A 9,820-nucleotide genomic window follows, 5' to 3' on the forward strand; every position below is an offset into this window, starting at 1 on the left:
AATAAGTTAAATTAATGCACTAGTCTCATGGAAACAGTAGTGGCCTCTAGGAAGCAAGCACGTATGTGTGTGAGCAGCAGGAGGCTGAGGGAGACCAAGATGCTGTTTTATGGAAAGGACCCAGTGTTTCCTTCTGTAGTGGCCTCTCTTGCACCCCACACCATCTTCCCTTGCCTACCTCTGAACTTACCTGCGACAGTGCTTGTCTCTTACCCCAAGCACTGGCCTCTCTTCCTACTATGAGATGGCAGTTGTTAAATCCCCCAATGTCCCCACCCCTTGTGGGACAATCCAGAGGCACGTTCTACACAATTCGCCTGGGGTCCACAGTGAGCTTGAGCCCCAGGTGCCCACAGTGGTCACCTGCTCATTATTGGCTTCCCCTATCCGTGGCCCCCACATCACTCTCCCATTCTCCCACTTGTGGGAATCACCTTCCAAGTAAACCACCTGCACCCAAACGCCATTTCCAGTTCTGTTTTCAGGGAAACACAAACCAGGACACATACTCAGCTGTGTAGGTACCATGGCAGTCATGTAAAATGCCTGTGGGGTTCACCTTTTACAGATAAAGAACTGGAACCCAGAGAGGAGAGCTGCTTGTCTCAGTTACACAGATTCCTAGCCAGGTCCATCTGACTCATTCATTGAAGAGTCCTACAGCTCATTCTTTGAATAATAACAATCATGGCATCATCATCATCACATGCTTACTGTGAACAGATGAGGGGTCCACGGCTCAGAGGAGTTAAGAACTTGGCCAAGTTTTGCCCATGTGTTAGAATGGGGATTTGCACCCCCAGAAGCCTGGAGTAAGAGGTGGAAACCTCCACAAGCAAGGCTCCGGTGGGCACGGAGCTGTCTCCTTGGGGCTGGGTGCCCTGGTGTGGCCTGCCTATCCCTCAGCCCTGCCCACTGGGTGGGATAAACATCTTCCTCAACGACTGCTCCCACGGCCGGTTGCCATGGTTACCTCTGGGTACCATCTGAATATTGAAGGACAGTGATGGTAAACGCAGCCACTGTCACCACCTCTGTTTGACATTCCTACCCACCCCCCACCCCAATTCCTAGTACAACTGGGGCTGGAGAGTGGGAAGGGGGTAGGCCTGGTTGCCGTGAGAACAAAAGAGAGCAGCTTCTCATGACCTCATCTCTAGAAATCCTAGGAGCTTGGCAGCTGCGGCAGGGAGTTATTACTGCTCTGCTGTCTTCCCTCCCCTTCCAAGTTTCCCCAGCCTCAGCATAAGCAGGAGCCTGCCTGCCAGTCCACATGTGCTGTTCATGCCTGCGCCTCTCGTGTACAATGATTATTCTAGACCCCCGTCTTGCCTATCTCTCTCCCTTCGTCCTTCTCTTCCTTCCGCCCCCACAGAAATGCACTGTCTTATAAAGGATGCAGCCCTTTGCTGGTGTGTTACTATACTTCAGAGAGAGGCCCGTAGAGTTCTGACTGGCCCCTCCTGGGGCTCTGAGAGTTTCAGTGATGATCCCCATCTTCTCATCTGTAAAATGGGGACAAGGGCTGTTGGAAAGATTAAGTAAGGGCAATAGCAGAAACATTAAGAGCTTGACCCCTGAATTGGACAGACTTGCATTTAAATCCTAATGTCTCACTGCGCCACCTGAGTCAAGTTAATTTTCTGCGCCTCCATTTCTTCTTCAATGAGGATAATAGGTGTATCCACCTCGCAGGGATTTAATTTACTAATAATTAAAGCATGGAGCCTTTCTTTGTCCCAGTGCCCTTGCCTTCTTCATGACCCTCTAAGCCTTTGAGTCTGCAAAGGGCAATGACCTTTGTTCTCCCTTGTTCCCAACCAAGGGCAGTGACATGAGACTCTGCCCTTCACTGAGAAAGAACAGCTCGCCTTCCAGCCGGATATGAGCAAGGCAGATAAGACACCTCCGTTTCCTCTCTTGAATCCTGTGGCTGTCACCAGCCTCTGATAAGATAGCACCAGCTGGGTGGCCCCACAGCTCCAGTGGGAGATGAAGAGCTTGGGCTTGACAGGTATAGGGTGCTTTCTAAGCTTGTAGTAGTGGCACCCTTGATCGGTTTGTGGCACAGGGCAAAGGTGGCGGAGCTTGAGGAGGAGGAAAAGGGAAGGATCTGCAAAATTCCTTTTCCCCCCAAATATTGATCCTTCCATCATCCTTCCCACAAGCCCTCAAGACACTCTCACAGCGCAGGAGGGAATCAGGCAGACAGGGGGTCCTCCAAATCCATCATGAGCTTTCGGCCATTTTTAAAGTCTCCAAGAATTTGAGTAAAAATGTGCAAGTATGTGCATTTCACTACGGTGAGAGAGAACAGAGTGTTCATTCAATTCTCAAGGGCAGGGTTCTTCAAGCAGCAACCCTGTTATGGTGTGCTGGCATCTGCCTGTACCAACTTTCAAGAGCCAATTGTTAAGTATTTAGGAATTGTGTTAGCCAGTTGTGAAACGCAACATTAAATACTAAATTACAGAAAATTACAATTAAATAAATTATACTAAAAATATTTATCATTTCCTAATTATTCTATTTCTCATTCCTTTTACCTATGCTTTTGTATCTGTAATACTACATAATGGTGTGTTACGGAACATCTCTTCCCAGCTCGATGTTCAGTGACATCACATGGATAGCTTGAAATTGGCCATGGTGGGATTATTTACACCCCCGGAAACTGGCAAATGCTACAAACCAGCCAGCCCTCTCCCAGGACCCAAGTCCTTGTTAAACATTTACAGGCACATCCTGGTCCCTGCACCACCCACAACAGAGGTATCCAGGTGGTCTATTACAAATACAGACCGAGAGCCGCTCTCTAGACACACTGAATCAAAATGTCTGGGTTTGGGGCCCAAGAATCTACATTTAGAGAGCTCCCCCTGAGATTCATAAGCACACCGAGAACTCTGGGAGATTGGAAGGGAATAAGGGAGGGAAGAAGCTGGAAGGGAATGAGAGAGGGAAGGAGGAATGTGGAAGAAAACAGGAGGCAGAAGAAAGGGTTCCCAAAATAACTTTTCCCAGGACTAGCCATAGGACAATTTTAAAGTGGGTGAAGGCTGAATTGTACTATCTACTCTTTATTATTATTATTGTATTGTATTGTATTGTTGTATTGAGAGAGACATCTATTAAGCACTTACTACGGTTCAGGCACAATGCTAAGTGCCTTAAGTGTATGTTTCATTCATATATCACCTTGATGTAAAAGTCATTTATTGTTCCCATTTTACAGGTGAGGAAACTGAAGCTCAGGCTAAAGTACATTGACCAAGGTCCACACTCAGCAAGAGTTAGAGGCAAAATTCAAACCACAAGAGTGGTGGGCTGAGTCAGCTCTAGTGACTGGACTCCAGAAGTGGTGATCTGAGTCAACGTTAGTGGCCGGCACATGGAAGGGCCTTGGTAAACACTGGTGGGTGGACTTATCCCAAGGGCGCCACCTTGTCAGAGCCGTGTTTTCTCTGGAATGAGTTTTAAACTCGTGATGATTTCTTGAGTGCCATTAACTGTCTCACATAAGCAAGGATAAATGCAGCTCATCTCAAGATGTGTACAATTCAGACAGAACATGCAGAGGCCTGGCATCTGAGAGATGGCCCACGCTGTGGTTCACAGAGCAAAGGGCTCTTCTCACACAGTTCCTCACTGGTTTATCCCTTAGTTCCTTGGCTGGGCCAAATGCCTGCACTCAACCCATGTTGGTCAGAAAGAAAATGTAGATGTCAGTGATCAGGAGCTCCCAACCCGGTCTGGCAGATTAAGACAAAAATCAACCTGAAAAATTAGAAACACTGCAGGAGTCAACCAAGAAAACCAAGCCACCATCTCTTATAAGAAATTTAGCTCACAAACATATTTAGTTAGGTTCAAGTTGAATGATGAAGAATCGTTAAAAAAAAAGAAAAACAAAAATATATTAAAAAACATTTAGTTTGGGAGAGAGTAGGCAACTCTGGTGGGGGTGCAGGAGGCTCAGAATGGAGTTGTGAGAGATGAAAATGGGGAGTTAAGTTGGATCATGTTGGAAAGGTGACCAGGATGGCTGACTCTAGAAGTCAGAGAAGGATATTGAGGGCTATAAGAGTGAAAATAAGTTCAAAACGGCCATGCTTGGAAAGCTCTTGGGGGGCCCTGGAAGTGCCCAGCTCTGTTGGTGTGAGGCTGTGTGTCAGTTCTGCTGGTAGCCTACACTGAGCACCTGGAGGCAGGGGTCAAGAGGTGGCGGTGAGCTGGGAATGCCCCTGTAAGGCCTGGAGCCCAGTCTGGCTGGGTTCCTCTTGGCTTCCAAAGGACCCCAGGGCAGTGTTCAGCTGAGGCCACAAGAAAGCTTTTTCTGCTCTCCATTCTCCATCATATGGGCCCCTAAGAGCAGGGGTTCCCCAAACTGAGATCTGTAGGCATTCTGGAAAAAGGACAGCCTCATAGTTAGTTGAGACGGGGAGTTGCTACATGTGCTATCCTTTCCATAGAGATTGCAATGATCACATTAAAAGCTCTGAAAAGTTCTGCCAACAAAAAAACACTTTCAAATTTGTAATTCATTTAGAATTGCTGGAGGTAGCAGACAATGGCAGGGCTCCACTCAGATAGACACAGATCTCTAGTTTCTGTTTCTGCCCCACCCCTGGTTTCTGTGTGCTTTCATAAAAGTGCTCCAAAATTTACTTCCCCTAGGGACAACCCTCCACTAGTGAACAATATGTCATCCTAGGTGGGGCAGCTCTGAGACATCATTCAGAGTTGATAGTTCCCCTGTGGGACCAGCCTAACACTATCCTCTATGGGACATTGCCCAGGATCAGTTCTTCCTTTGCACACGAGTCCTTAGCTCAGGGTCAGCCACTGGGGAACCAGACCTTAAACACCTGCTTTCTCAAACATTCAGGCTATTTGTGTCTGAAACATCTTTCAGTATCATTTAGATCTAGTATTCTTTGGCACATACTTTGAAAAACTCCTCCTTGGAGAAAAATTCATCCCCTGGAATGATTATCTGGAGAGGAAGAGCCTGAGGGGAAAAAACAAAACAAAAGCCTCCTTTGGAGCCTATCGCTAGCTCAGCCCTCTTTCTCTGGAGCCCTTCTGTGCTGTCCTCAAACACTGTCAGGGTTTCTGCAAGAGGCCTGCTATGGTCTGAGTATGGCTTGTCCCCAACAAAACTCACATTGAGGCTTTGTCCCCAACATGACGGTGTTGAGAGGTGGTGGGATCTTTAAGAGGTGTTGGGTCATGAGAAGTACATTCGCATGAAGGGATTAATGCAGTCTCTCTCTGGAGGGCTTGAATTAGTTACTGCCGGAGTGGCAGTAAGACAAGTCAGCAGCAAGGCTGACTCTGGTATTTGCTCTCTTTTGCACACCACTTCCCCTTCAGCTTCCCTGCTGTGTTACAACATAGCACAAGGCCCTCACCAAAAGCCAACCAGATGCTGGCACCATGCTTCTTGGGCTTCCCAGCCTCCAGAACCATGAGCTAAATAAAACTCTTTTCTTTATAAATCATCCAGTCTCAGGTATTCTCTTATAGCAACACAACACAGACTATGACAGGGCTGAAAAGAGATGTCCTTAGTCAGTGTACAGCTTGCATTTCAGGAGCATGCCTTGGGGAATTGTCTATTTGGTGACTGGATTTTTCAGGAAAGCATAATTCATCTTTACCACAGTGTGCATTTGTTTTTGGAGAATGTGGTCAGATCCCCCTTTCCTACTGTCTTGAATCCATTTCTGTGCATTATGAGATTTGCCTGGATCAGAAAGTCACAAATTCAGATGTCTGCATTGGCCAGACAAGTAATGCAAATGAGTGAATCAGACCTGATATAAAGCAATTGGGAGCGATGGGGAGTGAGACAAAAGGGGGAGCACATACCCCATCTAAGGGGGCAGCCACCAGCAGCCCCAAGCCAATTGTCACTGGGCAGGGATTAGACCTAGGTGCTAGGATTTTTTTTTTTTATAAGAGAAGCCAGAGATACAGATTTTATTTGAGATATCTTGACTTTCTAATATTGGCAAACAGTTCAAAAGTTTTTAAACTATGTGACCAAGCAGTACAGATTCACCAGCTTGATGAGAGATGCCAGGTTATGATCTTGATCTTGGTGATCTACAAAAGGTCAAAAGTAGAGCGAGGAGAGACTTAGCCGTGGAATACGTGGTCGCAAGCTCACCCTCTGTCACAGTGCTGTGCTCTCCCTTTGCACATGCTGGCCTGTCTGCCTGCAACACACATCCCTCCACTGTTTGCCTGGTTACCTCCTTTTCATCCTTTGACTGGCATCCACAAACTCTGACCTGTTAGGTCTGTGGTCTGTTAAGAACTGGGCTGTACAGCAGGAGATGAACCGCGGGCAAGTGAGCGAAGCTTTGTCTGTATTTACAGCCACTCCCCATCACTCACATTACCATCTGAGCTCTGCCTCCTGTCAGATCAGTGGCGGCATTAGATTCTCATAGGAGTGTGAACCCTATGGTGAACTATGCTTACAAGGGATCTAGGTTGCATGTTCCTTGTAAGAATCTAATGCCTGATGATCTGTCACTGTCTCCCATCACCCTATCACCCCCAGATGGGACCATCTAGTTGCAGGAAAACAAACTCCAGGCTCCCACTGATTCTACATTATGGTGAGCTGTATAATTATTTCATTATATATTGTAGTTTAATAATAATATAAATAAAGTACACAATAAATGCAATCTGCTTGAATCATCCCAAACCATCCCTCCCACCTTGGTCTGTGGAAAAATTGTCTTCCACAAACTGGTCCCTGGTGCCAAAAGTGTTGGGGACTACACTTTAGACCACAGCTATCTCCTGACTCCTCAGATGGGCTTAGCTTCCCCACAAGAGCTCCCATGGCCCCTGAGCCTCCCCTTTTGTAAGATTTATTCCATTTGTAATTACTTGTTCAAAGTCTCTCTTCTCCACAATTCTGTGGGTTCCATAAGGACCAGAACTGTGTCTGTCTTGTTCTCCGTTATATTCCCAGCACTGGGCCCAATGCTTGACACAGAGCACCTGCTCAAAATGACTCTTTTCATGAATGAAAGAGTAGAATGCCCAAAAGATTTCCCGAAGGTGAAAGGAATATTCTAGACTCATCCCAGAGGATTCTACTGCCTCCTTGAAAACACTCCTCCAGGATGGTGTCAGGCACTCATCTGGATTGTTCCTGTTTTCCCAGAACCGAGGCCCATAGAGCACACAGTGCTAAGCAGAGCCACAGCTTAAGACTGTGTGCATTGTGCCTTGTGAATGGTATCCCCTAGAATGAAGGATGGCACACTATAATCCTGGGGCCAAATCTTCTCATTGTCTGTTTTACTGAATAAAGTTTTATTGAAACACAATTATACTCATCCATTTATGTATTGTGTATAGCTGCTTTCTTGCTATACAACACAGTATACAACACAGTATAATTGAGGCACAGTATAATTGAGGCACAGTATAATTGCTATACAACACAGTATAATTGAGGCAGATCTTACATGGTCTGAGAAGCCCAAAATATTTACTGTCTGACCCAGTATGGTAAAAAGTTGCAGACCCCTGCCCTGGGAGTTGGGCAGTGCCCAAACTGCACAAGACATGTTGCAGCCATACTGTTAAGTATTCCTCAATCCAAATTCTGAGAACCACCAACTGCCTGGACCAACCACTTCCCTGCAGGGTTTGTGGGTGGTGACATTTTGGCTGAGTCCCCAATACCATCAGCCCCCTCTATTCCCACCCATGGATGGAAGAGAAGCTGGGTAGAGAGAGAAGGGCAGTAACCTCGTGGGCCCACTGCAGCGTGTGGGGCAGCAACCTCCTCTCCCCTTTGCATATCCCACCTCTTAAAAGATGGTGCACATGGAGCATATCAGGGAATGGTGATAGTCTCTTTGGCCCAAAGTTGTCAAACTCCAGTCCAGGAGCTCCTGGGTTTGGAGAGAGGAGCAGGAAGGAGATGAAGGAGATGAGACTGTGACTCTAGGAGGGGTGGGGTTGCCTGAAGGCCCACCTAGGGGCCTAGCAAGGGTACGCCAGTCTTCCGTGGGTCAGCGGATACCAGTGAAGGTAGCTGGGCTGTTCCCACAAGGAGCGCCACCCTCTGGGCACAGGGACCTTGCTACTAAGGCCTGCCATGAAGCTGATGGCTCAGAGCAGAACCCGGGGGTGGGGGAAGAGGAACTTGAGCCTGAACCAGATCACCTGTGTCTAGGCTCTGTGCAGTAGGGAGATCCCCAGTGGGTTTTCCAAAGAACCAACCATTTTTGTTGTGGTTATTTAATGCTGGGTACCAAACCATCCCAATACTTGGTAGCTTAACAAAACAACTCATCATTCTGCTCATGAATATGCAGATTGGACCGTTCTCAGCAAGACAGCTCCTCCCTGATCACTCGTTATCAGCTTGAGTGGCTCCAAGGCCAAGAGCTGGGGCCTCTCACTCACATGTCTGGTGGTGAATGCTGGCCCTTGGGGGGACCTTGGCTGGAGCTGTTGCCTAAAATACCTACACATGGCCTTTCCATGCTTGGCTTCTGCACAGCATGGTGGCTGGTCCCAAAGGCAAATACGCCAGGAGACAGAGCCAGGTGGAATTTGGATCACATTTTCTAACCTAAGTCAGAAGCCACACTGCATAACTTCTGCCACATTCTGTTTGTTAGAAATGAATCACTAAGCCTGGCTTGTGTTCAAGGAGAGGGAAACTAAAGAGTCTATGGGCCTATTTTAAAAGCTCCACAAATATGCTTCACCAAGAATGAGCCTTTGGGAATTGCCCTACAGAGAGCCTGGAAATGATGATAAAGAAAAAGGAGACATCCACGCCAGCCCTGGGCTGCAGAAGAGAAGAGGAAGTCAGTTTTCTGTCTCTCTCCCCATCAGCCGAGGGCTGGGGCTTTGTGGGGGGAACAACCTCTGGGGCCAACTCCCTGGCAAAAAGTAGGCAAACTTTCAATCAAATATGAGATTGAAGCTTTAAAATGAATAGAGCTGAGCCTTAAGATCCAAAGTGAGACCATGTTAATGATCACTAGAGGTGGAAAGTTACAGAATAGGATTAAAAGTCAGTTAAGGAACCCTTTACCATTTGGAGATGCAGGGATGGGATGAAGGTGAATGTCCATTCTGCACTGTTCATAGCAGCAATTGCAAAGATAGAAATGGCTCAGATTTTTATGCCCCAATATGGATAGGTTGAGACACCTCTCCAAATGGCTTCATTTAGAAGGCCTTCATCGGTAGTCTAATCCTTCTGCAGTTTGCTTTTCAAGCCCTAAATTTGGGGGAAATTGGAAGAATTGGATAAGTGATCTCTGGGGGCCCCTCCAGGACTCACAGTCCCTGATTATCTTGGTAACAAGGACTGGGTGCTGACAGCTACGAAGGAAATGGTCTTTAAGAATGTGTTTATTTGATTAAAGAATCTTTCAGTACAGAAATCATAGTAGTATCTGGAGAAATTAGCTCTGTTCTCTGATTTCACTGAAGTAGAAGTAATCACATATATGTGTTTCCCAGCCTCTCTTCTTTCCCTCTTCCTCCCCCTCTCTCTTCCTTCTTCCCTCAGATCCTCTCTCAGCCTTTCTCAATCTCTGTCCCACACATACCCAGAGTTGTGATTTGAGGAGAGACTTTAACAAGCTTCCAGCGGGGCACCAAACTTCTGCTCCGATGTCTTTACTATTCAAGTCCATTTTACAGCCTCTGTCTTTTAAGCTTTGCTCCTCAAAGTGTGGTCTGTGAACCATGAACATCACCTGGGAACTTATGGGAAATGCTGAATCTCAGGCCCAATCCTGGGCCTACTGAATCAGAA

Source organism: Pongo pygmaeus, chromosome 2 (genome assembly GCF_028885625.2).
Source record: "Pongo pygmaeus isolate AG05252 chromosome 2, NHGRI_mPonPyg2-v2.0_pri, whole genome shotgun sequence".
Lineage (NCBI taxonomy): Eukaryota > Metazoa > Chordata > Mammalia > Primates > Hominidae > Pongo > Pongo pygmaeus.